Source organism: Ranitomeya variabilis, chromosome 1 (assembly GCF_051348905.1).
Source record: "Ranitomeya variabilis isolate aRanVar5 chromosome 1, aRanVar5.hap1, whole genome shotgun sequence".
In the NCBI taxonomy this organism is placed as follows: Eukaryota; Metazoa; Chordata; class Amphibia; order Anura; family Dendrobatidae; genus Ranitomeya; species Ranitomeya variabilis.
In genome coordinates this window covers 160,959,380-160,976,640 of record NC_135232.1, presented here as the reverse complement: position 1 = coordinate 160,976,640, position 17,261 = coordinate 160,959,380, and positions in this window count along the sequence as shown.

The following is a 17,261-nucleotide window of genomic DNA, read 5'->3' as shown; positions in this document are numbered from 1 at the left end:
CTCTTAAATTTAAGTAATGAATCACTCATTACATCATACGGCAAAGAGTTCCATAGTCTCACTGCTCTTACAGTAAAGAATCCGTGTCTATTATTATGCTTAAACCTTCTTTCCTCCAGATGTAGAGGATGCCCCCTTGTCCCTGTCACCGGTCTATGATTAAAAAGATCATCAGAAAGGTCTTTGTACTGTCCCCTCATATATTTATACATTAACATAAGATCACCCCTTAGCCTTCGTTTTTCCAAACTAAATAGCCCCAAGTGTAATAACCTATCTTGGTATTGCAGACCCCCCAGTCCTCTAATAACCTTGGTCGCTCTTCTCTGCACCCGCTCCAGTTCAGCTATGTCTTTCTTATACACCGGAGACCAGAACTGTGCACAGTATTTTAAGTGTGGTCGAACTAGTGACTTGTATAGAGATAAAATTATGTTCTCCTCATGAACATCTATGCCTCTTTTAATGCATCCCATTATTTTATTTGCCTTTGTAGCAGCTGCCTGACACTGGCCACTGAATATGAGTTTGTCATCCACCCATACACCCAGGTCTTTTTCATTGACGGTTTTGCCCAGAGTTTTAGAATTAAGCACATAGTTATAAATCTTATTACTTCTACCCAAGTGCATGACCTTACATTTATCCCCATTAAAGCTCATTTGCCATTTATCAGCCCAAGCTTCTAGTTTACATAAATCATCCTGTAATATAAAATTGTCCTCCCCTGTATTGATTACCCTGCAGAGTTTAGTGTCATCTGCAAATATTGAAATTCTACTCTGAATCCCCCCTACAAGGTCATTAATAAATATGTTAAAAAGAAGAGGGCCCAATACTGACCCCTGTGGTACCCCACTGCTAACCGCGACCCATGCACCCAAACAGTGGTTTACCCCCACATATGGGGTATTGTCGTACTCAAGACAAATTGCACAACAACTTTTGGGGTACAAATTCTTCTGGTACCCTTGGGAAAATAAAAAATTGGGGGTGAAAATTTCATTTTTGTGAAAAAATATTTTTTATTTTTACGGCTCTGCATTATAAACTTCTGTGAAGCACTTGGTGGGTCAAAGTGCTCACCACACATCTAGATAAATTCCTTAGGGGGTCTACTTTCCAAAATGGTGTCACTTGTGGGGGGTTTAAATGTTTAGGCACATCAGTGGCTCTCCAAACGCAACATGGCGTCCCATCTCAATTCCTGTCAATTTTGCATTGAAACGTCAACCGGCACTCCTTCCCTTCCAAGCTCTGCCATGCACCCAAACAGTGGTTTACCCCCACATATGGGGTATTAGCGTACTCAGGACAAATTGTATAACAACTTTTGGGGTCCAATTTCTTCTCATACCCTTGGGAAAATAAAAAATTGGGGGTGAAAAGATCATTTTTGTGAAAAAATATGATTTTTTTATTTTTACAGCTCTGCATTATAAACTTCTGTGAAGCACTTGGTGGGTTAACGTGCTCACCACACATCTAGATAAGTTCCTTAGGGGGTCTACTTTCCAAAATGGTGTCAATTGTGGGGGGTTTCAATGTTTAGGCACATCAGGGGCTCTCCAAATGCAACATGGCGTCCCATCTCAATTCCTGTCAATTTTGCATTGAAAAGTCAAATGGCGCTCCTTCCCTTCCGAGCTCTGCCATGCATCCAAACAGTGGTTTACCCCCATATATGGGGTATCGGCGTACTCATGACAAATTGTACAACAACATTTGTTGTCCATTTTCTCCTGTTATCCTTGGTAAAATAAAACAAATTGGAGCTGAAGTAAATTTTTTGTGAAACAAAGTTAAATGTTAATTTTTTTTTAAACATTCCAAAAATTCCTGTGAAACACCTGAAGGGTTAATAAACTTCTTGAATGTGGTTTTGAGCACCTTGAGGGGTGCAGTTTTTAGAATGGTGTCACACTTGGTTATTTTCTATGAAATAGACCCCTCAAAATGACTTCAAATGTAATGTGGTCCCTAAAAAAAAATTGTGTTGTAAAAATGAGAAATTGCTGGTCAACTTTTAACCCTTATAACTCCCTAACAAAAAAAAATTTGGTTCCAAAATTGTGCTGAAGTAAAGTAGACATGTGGGAAAAATTACTTATTTTGTGTGACATATCTCTGTGATTTAAGGGCATAAAAATTCAAAGTTGGAAAATTGCGAAATTTTTAAAATTTTCACCAAATTTCCATTTTTTTTCACAAATAAATGCAGGTAATATCAAAGAAATGTTACCACTATCATGAGGCTCAATGTGTCACGAGAAAACATTGTCAGAATTACTGGGATCCGTTGAAGCTTTCCAGAGTTATAACCTCATAAAAGGACAGTGGTTAGAATTGTAAAAATTGGCCCGGTCAGTAACGTGCAAACCACCCTTGGGGCTTAAGGGGTTAAACAAGCTTTATTAGACTAGTGAACCCGAACAGGAAACCGGACATACAGTAAAATGTTATTATTTGGTACCAGACACTAGGTGTCCGGTATGAACCTCAAACTTTTCGGTTCGGAATCACTCATCCCTACCCATAAAATTACATATACTGATATGATCAAAATATAATATTGATTCTTAACCAGCATTAACAATAGGACTCATAACATATGGGGTTCATAAGATTATAGCCCAATATCCACATTCCGTAATAATCAACATTAGAGCAGAACCCCTATAAATAGAGCCTGCTTGGACAAATTACTGTGGTATTGGGAATAAAGTAACCCAGTACTCATGCAGCAATAAAAAATGATGAATATCAATACTCATGATGAATCATGGTGGTCACTCCAAGAACCCAACCTCACAATCCTTACAAATCAAGAGACAGACATGAACCATAACTGGAACTCATCTATCAACTACAGTACATATCGCGGAGGTTGTCACCCTAAGAAACCTGCGCAAAATGGCACCTCCACTCCAATGGTGTCTGTCCCTACTCTTCTGTTCCTTTTTCAGACCTGCATTAAAGGAATTGGGCATAGGAAAGCATGTTCATTTAATCTAAAGGGATAAATTGTCTTGAAGTGGAATATCCATTTAACCTCGTTCTGCAATATTATTTTGTCATAATTTTTCCACCTAGCAGGAGGTGTGATTTTGTCTATTACCATAAACTTTATTTTGTTTGTTTGTATCATCTTGCTGTGAGTGATTGAGGTAATTGGCTACAGGGGTGTCCCTTTCATTCACAATATCGCGCAGATGTTCACCCTCCCTTCTCCAGAATTCCCTCCTAATTTTCCTTATATATTCAGCACCACATTCGCATGTGGCCTTGTAGACTGCACATTTAGAGTACCAGTTGATGAAGTCTCTAATGGAGTAAACCTTCCCTGTCACATTGCTTTTTAATTCTTTGCCGTGCATGATTGATCTACAAGCTTTGCACCCACTGCATCTAAAGCAGCCCTTGGTCTGAACTTCAAGCCAAGATAGGTCTGTAGTAGTCGTCTGGTAATGGCTGTAGACTGATCTATCTTTTAGGGAACTGACCTTGCTATATGGTCTTGATGTTATCCCTAACGTTATCCCTAACGTCATCATCCATCAGTAGGATGGGCCAGTGCTTTTGAAGGATAGCTATAACCTTATTGGCCCTGTTAGAGTACCTCGTAATATACTGGAGAGTTGTCCCCTCTTCCTTTTTCTGAGTAGGAATAAGTAGCTCTCCACATTTGATTGTGTCCCACAATTGAAACCTTCAGACCAAACCTGAAAACTCATCTCTTCAGGAAAGCCTACAGACTACAATAGGGGGAATTATCAGTAATTTGATTCCCAAGTTGTCCTTCCAGACAGCATAAACAGGAGGTAGTCCTTCCTTGACCTATACAGGGACACGATCACAGGTTAAAATGCTAAAAGGCCCCTCCAGCCTCCAATGTTTTTCCTGTCCCTACATGGAATAGTCGCATGAGAGGTGCTCCTAGGGTGAAGATATCTTATCCTCTGGAACTTCATTGAATGGACTCGGGGATCGTGAAGTCTCGGCCTTCCCTTAACCCTGTCAAGAGGTTCCCAGTGTCGCCTCTCTGGGCAGAGGTCCCTCAGCCATCAGCCAGCCTGTGCATCATTTGCAATAATGCAGTATTTCTGGTTGTAGTGCCACATCCCTCCATGGTGAACTCTCGCCATTATCATCTCCCCCTGTCTCTAATTTGGAAGTGAAAGTTGTGATGTTGAATGAAGGGCTGAAGCTACAAGACAGCGTGGAGAAAAAAAACAAAGACAGAAATATAATGATTAAATATTCAAACGAACAAAGGAAACAATAGACCTCCGCACTGCTGTTTTTTTAGGCTAGACTCTGTTATTTTTATCACCCTTTATCAGTGAGCCAATATTATATCCTTTTTATACAACGGGGTGCAACTTGCAAAGTGATACATAACAGTCCATGAAAAGATAAAAAAGTGCACTTACCCGTGTATGTAAAAAGTCACAACTTTATTCGGACAACATTACAATAACAGCCAGGGAGAGTGTAGAAAAAATGCGGACGCATTTTTTCTACACTCTCCCTGGCTGTTATTGTAATGTTGTCCGAATAAAGTTGTGACTTTTTACATACACGGGTAAGTGCACTTTTTTATCTTTTCATGGACTATAATGATTAAATACCCTGCAGTGAATAAATAAATAACATAGTGCATGAAAATAATATACTAATATACTGTACTTTTTTTTTTATAAAAAAATGCAAAAGCCATCCCATCTCTTCATGGTGACCATAATTGGGATAGTCCTAAATCTAATATTAAAAACCTTACCGTTTGTAAAGTGACATGCATGTGGATAAGGGCTGACGCAGACTAAGTCCAACTAGTGAACACACAGACATAGGAGATCATATCAATAAAATGCCCAGCTCAAAGGAAAGGCAGACCACACCTTTATGCGATTCTAGGATGTTTCGCCCCCAGCAGTTCGCCCCCAGCAGTTCGCCCCTGGGTACATTTCGCCCCCGCACATTTTGTCCCCAGCATTTGACCCCTGGATGTTTCGCACCCGGCAGTTCACCCCTGGATGTTTCGCCCTACAGTTCACCCCAGAAGTTTGCACCCTTGTGGTTCATGAATTCCCGTCCGTCATCAATGTTTCACCAGCATTTGGTCCCCGGATGTTTCGCCCCCAGCAGTTCGCCCCCGAAAGTTTGCACCCTTGTGGTTCATGAATTCCAGTCCATCATCAATATTTCGCTCCAGCAGTTCACCCCCGGCAGTTCGCCCCCCAATGTTTGTACCCTTGTGGTTCATGAATTCCTTTCCGTCATCAATGTTTCGCCCCCAGAAGTTTGCCCCCGGCAGTTCGCCCCCGGATGTTTGTACCCTTGTGGTTCATGAATTCCCGTCCGTCATTAATGTTTCGCCCCCAGCAGTTTGCCCCCAGCAGTTCGCCCCTGATGTTTCACCCCCAAATGTTTCTTCTACAGCACTTTGTCCCTGGATGTGTCGCCATCTGATGTTTCGCACATAACATTTTGACCCCAGATGTTTCACCCTCAACTTTTTGGGGTCAACGTGCAGGGATCAAAACATCTAGGGCTGAACATACCTGGGGGTAAAATATACAGGACCCCAATTGCTGGGGATTCCTGTGGCTGCCTTTTCAGCAGTGTCTCTTCTGGCTGGCCTTAAAGGAGTAGTATCACCCTAGAACAAAAAAAATGGACATACTTACCTGTCGCAGCTGCAGCTCCTTTGGTCACGGAGTGCAGTCTAGCAGTTCCCCATGATGTCTTCTCCTGCTTCTGGCTGTCTTTTCATCTTCCCTGGATCACTGATCCATGAAGCATGATGAATGCTGCAGCAGTGAGGCCGAATGTCTCCAGGCAGCTCACTGACATGATGTCACTCCTGCCCCATTCATCAGTCAATCCAGGGGGCAGAATGCCTCTCCTGTCACCAAGGAATTGCATATATAGATCAATAGTTGGCGGTTTGTAAGTAGAGCGCTGGCAGTAGTCCCAGGAAGGGGAAGGTAGACAGCCGAGTCCCCGCAGCTCCATCCGGGCACCCCCAATAGAGGATATACTGTAATAATAGAAGAAAAAGCCAGTCCTAGGAGCGCAGAAAAAAGGACTCTGACACCAGGTTGAGTTGAGCCACAATGCGTTTCAATGGCATACACCGTCTTCTTAAGGTGGTCCACCTGAAGAAGATGGCGTATGCCGTTGAAACGCGTTGTGGCTCAACTCAACCTGGTGTCAGAGTCCTTTTTTTCTGTGCTCCTAGTTCCGGCTTTTTCTTCTATCTCCAGTCACCAAGACTCGTGGTGGCCTCCGGATCCGTCATGGCCATCGCCAGCACACACAGCCAGGAGAAGATTAGGCAAAGATGAGGAGAAGACCTCTAGGTAAGTACCAGGAGGTGAAGATCGGCAGCAGGCTTACTGCAACATGATTGCTGAAGCATGCTGCCTTATTTTGATTTTGCGGTTCGGCATGAGAATACCCCTTTAATGCAGGCTATGTATAGAAGCAGGGGGATTGTTGACTGACAGGGTTAATCCCACCAACCATCTCTGCAGAACTGAGATATTGGCATTCCTCTTTACCTCTTTATCAGGTCTTCAGATGGGGGGTTTTGGGATTAGCCCTCACATAACACTCTGCCATTATACAAAAGAATGGAGCAACAGGTAAAAGTGGTATTCTCACTTCAGGATCCGTTTTTCTATAGATACCCATTCCTCAGATTAGGCCAAGAATAGGGTCCAGTTGTATTCTGCATTGAACCAGCTGTTTATCAGCAACTTTCAGCACCAACGACAATGACAAGTGACTGGAATCTGCAACAATAGGTCTCCATGATTTCAGTGAGATACAGGGAAGATGTGACAGTGCCTGGTAAAGAGCTGATCCACCGTGCCATGCCTTATGCAGGGGCATGCACTGCTCTGTGCAGAGAAACGCTTGTTCTGGATGGGACTCGGTTGTGTGCATCCGGTCTTTCAGCAACAAATGGCCCTTTGGGGACAACCATTAAATTGGTGTGGCCCTTGGTGAATATGAGTTTGACACCCCTGATCTAAGACAAGTGACCATCATTTTACTGTCATGTACTAGTGGTGTTACACTTAATGGCTTCTTTTTGTCATCCATTACATAACATACTGTATCTAGTGATGAGCAAACCCGATCTGGAAAGTTCAGAGTTTGTATCGAACATTGCCTGCTCGGGTTCAACCAAACAGGCAATGTTCGGAGTTTGCTCATCAGAAAATAAAAATTACTTCTCTCCCTTTTGCTGAGGTCCCGACCTGTGTGGAGAGTCTTCTCGACCAAGGGAATCCCTAGCTAGGAATCCTGAAAGGGATTCCCTTGGGTCGGATAACCTATTCACACAATGAGGAAGTGCATGGAAGAGGACTGAAGAGGACCCTCCGCATCTGCCGGTACCTCAGCAAAGGGGTAAGTAGCAATATATATATTTTCTTTTTACTATCTGGTTAGTGATGAGGATGTGGTGGACAGATCCTTCACTCCTCTGAGTCTCCATACCCATTGAGTTCAATGGAGATGATAGTTTGGGTGCTGAATCCGGCAGGTTCACTTCTCACTAATCATATTTTGGGTCTAAGGTGTATAAATGTGATCAAGTTACAGTTTTTTTTAATTCCAAAACTTTGAGTTTTCTAGATAAGTAACTTTACAGACAGAAAAATATTAACAATTGGTCAAACCAACCAACATTGCAGAACAATATATTTAAAGCGTAACTCTAAAAACTTTTGATATGTTATAGTACCTGGGTCACTGATCTTTTCCAATGGAAAACCCCTTCCAGCAGCTTTAGATTATTTTTTAAAATATAATATTTTGTAAATTTTATTTAGTTTTGTGTGAAAAGTCACATCAAAGTTACAGTAGCAGGCTCTATGTGCTGCAGGATTTCAGTGGTTACTAAGGAAGTTGGGCCCCCTTGGTAGCAGAAATTGTGGGCGGATTCAGGCTTCCTGTGATACATTCAGGGCTGCTAGATCACATCCCTCTGGAAAGTTCCTATTCCCCCTCCCCTCATGTGCTAGATCCTGGACAAGAGGAGGGCTTCCCTCCTGTGTAAAGCCAGTAAAGAACTGAGCACATGCGGTGTTGGGGAGCTTTGCAGGGGGCTGTGAACCAGCAGCCCTGTATACATCATAGGGAGCACGTTGATACCTCTTTCAGACTTGCTGTTTTCCTGGCGGTAATCACCAGGAAGATAGAACATTTTTTAAAATGGAAAACCGTGCGGCTTTTGCTGCACAGTTTTCCCGCGATTTGAGCCCATTGACTTGCATTGGGCAAATCGAGTGCTATGTAGTGGTTTTGCTGGCGACTACTGCCGCGGTTTTAAACTGGTGCGATAATCACCAGCAAAACCGCTAGTCTGAAAGAGGCCTGACAGTTGCACGTCCCATGTAGCCACGCCCCCTAGAGTCCATCCACAGGTTCTGCTACTAAGGCGAAACAACCTCCTTATTAGCCACTGAAATCCTGCATCACATGGAGCCTGCTGCTGGAACTTGGATGAGACTTTTCACACACAAGTGAAGTTGCTGGAAGGGGTTCTCCATTGGAAAAGAAGATCAGTGCCACAGGTACTATAACATAGCAAAACTTGTTGTTTTTTTTTAGTTACGCTTTAACTGTATAAATTAAAACTGTTAAACAAGAAACATAAATGGTATAGAGGGGGAAGGGTTAGAGAAAAAGAGGAAAGAAAAGAAAAATTGCAGGTGTTAATGAGTGAATTATTTTACAGCTAAATATATGACCATCAACTAAAATTCAAAGCTGTAGGGCATGCCTCTCAGATAATCTATCAAGCTTCTATTGCTGAAAACGAGCAAATTCATGGTCACCTTGAGTCCTTCATTTTGAACTTTACGCCAAACTGACTGTTATAGGTGGAAGAAGCAACGGGTCTTCTTGAGGTTGAGGAATTCATTCTCAAATGCCTGGATTGCAGCTAGTTCAAAATCCAACATCAGGTTGTGTGGCTGCAGTCCAGGTTGCATGTTCTTCAGCTCTTGTTGCAATCTCTGGTATGTTGAACAGCTCTTGTCCGTCAGTAAGGCGTACACTACAGGAACAACAAGGCCGCTGTGGACTACATGATTTGTATAAAGTTGCTTGAACAGGGATAGTGTAGAGAAAAAAATGCCATCAGCAAACCACTCTTTACTTTGGGCCAGTAGATGGAGATTGTACTGCAGTGCGCAGGCACCGGGCCTCTCTGACCTTTCCAGGCACCTGCGCACTGCAGTACTTTGCTCTGCCCTCAACAGGGCAGGAAAAGTACGCCTGCGTCTGAGCTGCAGCGTGAAGACAAGAAGAGGATGTCACCATAAGAAAATGGGAGGCCCCGGATTGGACACCCATCGGACCAGAACAGAACCGGGACCATCCCTGGGTGAGTATAATCTAACCTCTTTTTCTCATCTTTCAGGATACATTGGGGGCTTATCTATAGCATTACAGAATGCTGTAGATAAGCCCTGATGCCGGTGGTCACAGCTTATAGGTGAAAAATTGGGTGACAGGTTCCCTTTAAGGTCCATTCACATGCACTGAGTAGTTGCAGCAAACAATCTGCAGCTAATTTATAGCAGAAAATTCTACACTTAAATTTACATCTAGTGATGTGTGTTTTCTCTTCAAAGATGCTTTCTTTGGGAGAAGTGCTACAACATTAGAATGGGCTCCTGAAATGACTTCTGTGAGAATCTGTTGTGGTGTCTCCTGTGTTGTCCTTGCCCTGGTGACCGCCTCATTGAGAAGTCGGATTGCTTCAGGTCTTGCTGCTTGTGCTGCGTGGTTGTGGGAGTTAGTTACTTTCACCGCTTCATTGGTCCAAACACGTCCCTTGCAAGTCGACCGTTGTACACACACCCAGATGGAATGGACATCGTCAGCCGTTCGTTTGGAAAACACGTAAATGTGATTCTCGTAGACCAACTTCTTCTTCCCACGTTTGGATAGAACTGAATTCATACTTGTAGAAAGTGAATTGCTGTGGAAGCTGACTGATTTTTTTGGTGTTAGTACAACTCTCTCTTTGTAGAGATTTTAGACACTGCTATATTCTGATGAAAAGATGGAATAAGAGCTAGTCTAATGTAACTTGCAGGAGGAAACCTGCATGAAAATTGTTACATCTGCAACAAAACTTGCAAACAAGCAGGTCAGTGCTGGGTCAGGTAAAAGTTCACAAAATGTTTTGATTTTAGAGTGGTTTACATTCCCCCCCTAAATCAGGCCTCATTCACACTACATTTTTTTAATCCGTTTATTTTTTTCGTGTTATGTTTTTGTAACACAAAAACGTTTTAGAAAAGTTTTGGAAAATGTCTTGTTAAATTTGCGGGCAAAATGCTCTGACACTATAATGCAATCAGTTGTGAGGTTAACAGATGGAAACAGTTGATTTAACATGTCACAAAAGTTCAGCACTCTGTAGAGTACTTTTGTGCCATGTGGATTGATGACGGACGGGAATTCATGAACCACAAGGACAAACTAGCAAAACATCCAAACACAAAATTCTGGGGGCAAAACAGGGTACAAACATCGGGGGGCGAACTCCTGGGGGCGAACTGCTGGGTGCAAAACATTGATGATGGATGGAAATTCATGAACCACAAGGGTGCAAACATCCAGGGGCGAACTGCCGGGGGTGAACTGCTGGGGACAAAACATTGATGACGGACAGGAATTCAAGAACCACAAGGGTACAAACATCCAGGGGCGAACTGCCGGGGGCGAATTGCTGGGGGCAAAACATTGATGACGGACAGGAATTCAAGAACCACAAGGGTACAAACATCAGGGGGCAAGCTGCCGGGGGTGAACTGCTGGGGGTGAACTGCTGGGGGTGAAACATTGATGATGGACTGGAATTCATGAACCACAAGGGTACAAACATCGGGGGGCGAACTGCTGTGGGCGAAACATTGATGACAGACGGGAATTAATGAATCACAAGGGTAGAAACATCCGGGAGTGAACTGCCAGGGGCAAACTGCTGGGGGCGAAACATTGATGACAGACAGGAATTCAAGAACCACAAGGGTACAAACCTCTGGGGGCGAACTGCCAGGGCAAATTGATGGGGACGAAACATTGATGACGGACAGGAATTCATGAACCACAAGGGTACAAACATCCGGGGTAAACTGCCAGGAGCAAAAAATTGATGATGGACAGGAATTCATGAACAACAAGGGTACAAACATCTGGGGGCGAACTACCAGGGGCGAACTGCTGGGGGCAAAACATTGATGACGGAGGGGAATTCATGAATCACAAGAGTACAAACATCTGGGGGCAAACTGCCGGGGGCGAAACATTGATGACGGACAGGAATTCAAGAACCACAAGGGTGCAAACATCCGGGGGTGAACTGCCGGGGGTGAACTGCTGTGGGCGAATTGCTGGGGACGAAACATTGATGATGGACAGGAATTCATGAACCACAAGGGTACAAACATCCGGGGGCAAACTGCCGGGGGCAAAAAATTGATGATGGACAGGAATTCATGAACCACAAGGGTACAAACATCCGGGGGCAAACTGTCGGGGGCAAAACATTGATGATGGACAGGAATTCAAGAACCACAAGGGTACAAACATCCGGGGGCGAAGTGCCGGGGGTGAACTGCTGTGGGCGAACTGCTGGGGGTGAAACATTGATGACAGACTGGAATTCATGAACCACAAGGCTACAAACATCTGTGGGTGAACTACCGGGGGCGAACTGCTGGGGGCAAAACATTGATGACGGACGGGAATTCATGAATCACAAGGGTACAAACATGCGGGGGCGAACTGCCGGGAGTGAATTGCTGGGGACGAAACATTGATGATGGACAGGAATTCATGAACCACAAGGGTACAAACATCCGGGGGCAAACTGCCGGGGGCAAAAAATTGATGATGGACAGGAATTCATGAACCACAAGGGTACAAATATCTGGGGGCGAACTGCTGGGGGCGAAACATTGATGACGGACAGGAATTCAAGAACCACAAGGGTACAAACATCCGGGGGCAAACTGCCGGGGGTGAACTGCTGTGGGCGAACTGCTGGGGGTGAAACATTGATGAAGGACCGGAATTCATGAACCACAAGGGTACAAACATCCGGGGGCAAACTGCCGGGGGCGAAACATTGATGACGGACAGGAATTCAAGAACCACAAGGGTACAAACATCTGGGGGCGAACTGCCGGGGGCGAAACATTGATGACAGACAGGAATTCAAGAACCACAAGGGTACAAACATCTAGGGGCACACTGCCGGGGCAAGCTGCTGAGGGCGAAACATTGATGATGGACGGGAACTCATGAATCACAAGGGTACAAACATCCGGGGGCGAACTGCCGGGGCAAGCTACTGAGGGCAAAAAATTGATGATGGACAGGAATTCATGAACCACAAGAGTACAAACATATGGGGGCAAATTGTCGGTGCGAAACATTGATGATGGACAGGAATTCATGAACCACAAAGGTACAAACATCCAGGGGTGAACTACCGGGTGGTGAACTGCTGGGGGCGAAACATTGATGACGGATGGGAATTCATGAATCACAAGGGTACAAACATCCGGGGGCAAAATGCCGGGGGCGTTCTGCTGGGGGCGAAACATTGATGACGGACAGGAATTCATGAACCACAATTGTACAAACATCCGGGGCGAACTACTGGGGGCGAAACATTGATGACGGATGGGAATTCATAAATCTCAAGGGTACAAACATCCGGGGGCGAACTGCCAGGGGCGAAACATCCAGGGGCCAAATGCTGGGGACGAAATGTGCGGGGGTGAAATTTACCCAGGGGCGAACTGCTGGGGGCGAAATGTGCGGGGGTGAAATGTGCGGGTGCGAAACATCCTGGGGGCCAAATGCTGGGGACGAAATGTGCGGGGGCAAAATGTACCAAGGGCCGAACTGCTGGGGGCGAATTGCTGGGGGTGAACTGCTGGGGGCGAAGTGTGCAGGGGTGAAATGTGCAGGGGCGAAACATCCTGGGGCCAAATGCTGGGGACGAAATGTTCAGGGGCAAAATGTACCCATGGGCGAACTGCTGGGGGCAAACTGCTGGGGACGAAATGCTGGGGGCGAAACATCCAAATCCCCTTTATGCAGTGGAGGAAATAAGTATTTGATCCCTTGCTGAAGTGTGCCCACTGAGAAAGACATGAACAGTTTATAATTTTAAGGGTAGGTTAATTTATATTGAGAGATAGAATATCAAAAATAAAAGCCAGAAAATCACATTGTATAAACTATATCAATTTATTTGCATTTTACATTGAGAAATAAGTATTTGATTCCCTACCAACCATTAAGAGTTCTGACTCCCACAAACCAGTTAGACGCTCCTAATAAACTTGGTATCTGCATTAACCCTAGAACGCATACCCATAGAAATCTACACATTCACGCACCTGGGGCCTTTTAGGCCTGTGTGCAAATAACACGGAATAACTCAAATAAAAATACTTTTCAAAATTTATTTTACAATTGCAAGGTAAGGATGCATTCCAACTAGCGCTGGGGTCCGCCAGGAGGGGATCCGTAATGGATCTGACCTCCTGGTGACCCCAGCTAAGGCTGGCGGAATCCCGCCATTCCGGCAGCCTTAGCTGGAGTTACCAGGAGGTCAGATCCATTATGGATCCCCTTCTGGCGAACCCCAGCGCTACTGGGAACACAGCCTAAGATGTGTATATTTCAAAACATAATTATGTGCATAAAACAACAAAAAAGTAAGTAAACGGGCACGCCAAATATAGGCATTCTATATGCAATTTTTTTATGAAAACATTTTTTGGTTGTAGCAAACTTGGTGCAGGAATATTTATTTGTACCTTTACATATTCCCCCGACAATTCTCGCATATTATTTTTTCGGCTGAATGTTCCTTGCATACATTTTGTCCGCAAGTAGAACAGAAACGCTCCGATTTTCTTTCCTTCTTTGCTGGACAAATATAGCAGCGCTTTCTTTTTTTTTCTCTTTGCTCTGGATGTTCCTGAAAGCGTATTCCACATCGGATCATTGCCTCCGTAATTTGCCTTCACATGTAAACAAAAGTATCACATGTAAACCTAGTACAGGCCTAAAAGGCCCCAGGTGCGTGAATATGGGGTAGCCCCAAAAAAAGGTTGTTATACCGAAATGTCTGTAACATAAAAATATATGAATAACTGGAAATTACTAACAACTATATACCTGAGGATTACCTAGATTTTCAAAATTCTAACTAAAGTACTTTTACAGAAAATAGAAAACAAGTAACCTGGCAGGCCTGCGAGGCCCCAGGTATGCGTTCTAGGGTTAAAGACAGCTGTCTTACATAGTCACCTTTATAAAAGACTCCTGTCCACAGACTCAATTACTCAGACAGACTCTAACCTCTACAACATGGGCAAGACCAAGAGCTTTATAAGGATGTCAGGGACAAGACCATAGGCCTGCACAAAGCTGGAATGGGCTAGAAAACCATAAGTAACACCCTGGTTGAGAAGGAGTCAACTGTTGGTGCAATAGTAAGAAAATAGAAGAAATTCAAAATGATGAAATGATGGTCAATCGACATTGATCTTGTGGCACCATGCAAAATCTCACCTCGTAGGGTATCCTTGATCATGAAGAAGGTGAGAGATCAGCCTAAAACTACATGAGGGGAACTTGTTAATGATCTCAAGGCAGCTGCGACCACAGTCACCAAGAAAACCATTAGTAACACATTACGCCGTAAAGGTTTAAAATCCTGCACTGCCCACAAGGTCCCCCTTCTCAAGAAGTCACATGTGCGGGCCCAGCTGAAGTTTGACAATGAACACCTGGATGATTCTGTTAGTGAGTGGGAGAAGGTGCTGTGGTCAGATGAGACAAAAATTGAGGTCTTAGGCATTAACTTAACTTACCATGTTTGGTGGAAGAGAAATGCTGCCTATGACCCAAAGAACACCTTTCCCATTGTCAAGCATGGAGGTGGAAACATTATGTTTTGGGGGTGTTTCTCTGCTAAGGGCACATGACTTCTTCACCGCATCAATGGGAGAATGGATGGAGCCATGTACCATAAAATCCCAAATGACAACCTCCTTCCCTCTGCCAGTACATTAAAAATGGGTTGTGGCTTGGTGTTCCAGCAATACAATGACCAAAAGCATACAGCCAAGGCAACAAGGGAGTGGCCCAAAAAGAAGGACATTAAGGTCATGGAGTGGCATAGTAAGTCTCCACACCTTAATCCCATAAAAAACTCATGGAGGGAGTTGAAGCTCCGAGTTGCCAAGCAACAGCCTCAAAATTTTAATTATTTAGAGATCATCTGCCAGTAGGAGTGGACCAAAATTCATCCTGACATGTGCGCAACCCTCATCATCAGCTACATAAAATGTCTGACTGCTGTGCTTGCCAACAAGGTTTTGCTACCAAGTATTAAGTCTTGTTTGCCAGAGGGATCAAATACTAATTTCTCACTGCAAATCACAAATAAATGTATATAATTTCTACAATGTGATTTTTTGGATTTTATTTGTTATATTTTATCTCTCAATGTTAAAATTAACTAACTGTGGTGCAGTGACCCCTGTTACAGGTAGGTGGCGCTGCATGGTCTCCTCAGAATACTCACAGGCATAACTGTGGTGATGAGACAAAGTCTGGCATTATTGTGAATGGCCACTATGTATCGCAGAGGAAGATACTCTGTGCTGTAAGCCTGAAGTAAGGTTGTTCTGGGACCTGTAGTCCCACAAGTATTTGCTTAGTTTTAAAGGGAGGCTTGCAGGGTTGGTTGGAGAGCTGGGCGGGTCTGACTAACCACACATACACCGCCCACCTATGGGGGAGGTTACAGATTCATAATGTGACCATGGTGTGTGTCACATGGTCTCTGAGTGTATGAACCTGAATGTTCTTGGCTGTAGGGCCTGTGTGTTGGGAGGTCCAGAGTGGGGACTGGATCCCTGAAGAGCACCTGGTGAGGCCGTGATCCTGAGTGGCTTCTGTGTTGGGAGGTCCTGTGTGCAGACCGGATCCCTGAAGAGCACAAGGTGAGGCCATGGATCTGCAGAGCCAGTGACGGCTACTGTGTAGGGGAAGCTACCATCCTTCGGTGGGTCTGGAACCGACTGGTGTATGGCTGTCAGGCAAGTTGGTGATCCCCGTTAGGCAGCTTCTCCAGTAGATATAATGAACTGTTCGGCGTGTGGTCTCCCACGGAAACTGGGCAGAGAAGTCTGGCGTGTTTAGAGACTCCGTATTAAAGCCAAGTACTAAGAAGCGTTATGAACTATGCGGTCACCCTTGGTAACTGGACGGACTAGCGTCCAGCATGTTTAGTGACCGCAACTTAATTACATCTTCTGATACAGTGTGTATGGACTGTTCATGGGAAGGTTTATAACTCTACAATAAACCACATAGACTGTTATGTGCAAAAAGTGTTCCAGTGTGCATTTATCCCATTGCCAAGCGAGTATTCCCCAACCCATTAGTTGTCACTGCATCACACTACGCTTAAAATTATAGACTGTTCATGCCTTTGTCAGTTGGCAAACTTACAAAATCAGCAAGGGATCAAATACTTATTTCCCCCACTGTATGCATATGATGCAAGCAGACAAGGTATTTAATCATTATGACCCCATGTTTGTCCGCATTTTGTGGTTGAATAATAATAAGATATTTCCACTATTGTCTCGTCAGACCAAAGTTCAGCATTACTGCTCCACCTGTAGGAGTGCGTATATGTTAATGCAGGTAATTTTTCTCGCATACTGTATGTAGACTGCTCTCCGGCTGCATGGTTTTCACGGATACACAGTCCATGTAAAAACATGGACGTGTGATCCACCACCTAGGTTATAATGGTTACATGTTGTGTATGTGTAAATAAATGGGTTTCATACATACAAGAAACAATTACGTGTGAAAAAGGCCTTAGTTTGTTAACTGCATTTTATATAAGTTATATGTATGTAACCCTTTTCACATGTACAGCACTCTGGAATTAATGATACTTTAAAAATAAATAATAGTAATATTAATAAATACATCATGATTTCTACAGGAGGTGCAATTTATTTGCTAGATTTATAATTTTCAGCAAAGCCACATTTTGGAGAATCTATTGAAAATATTTTGTTTGAGATTTCTGACTCACTTTGCATTTAAAACACAGTGCATAAAACTAAAATTGAGATTTCCAGCATTGATTTAAAGAACTAGTTTTTATTCTGTCT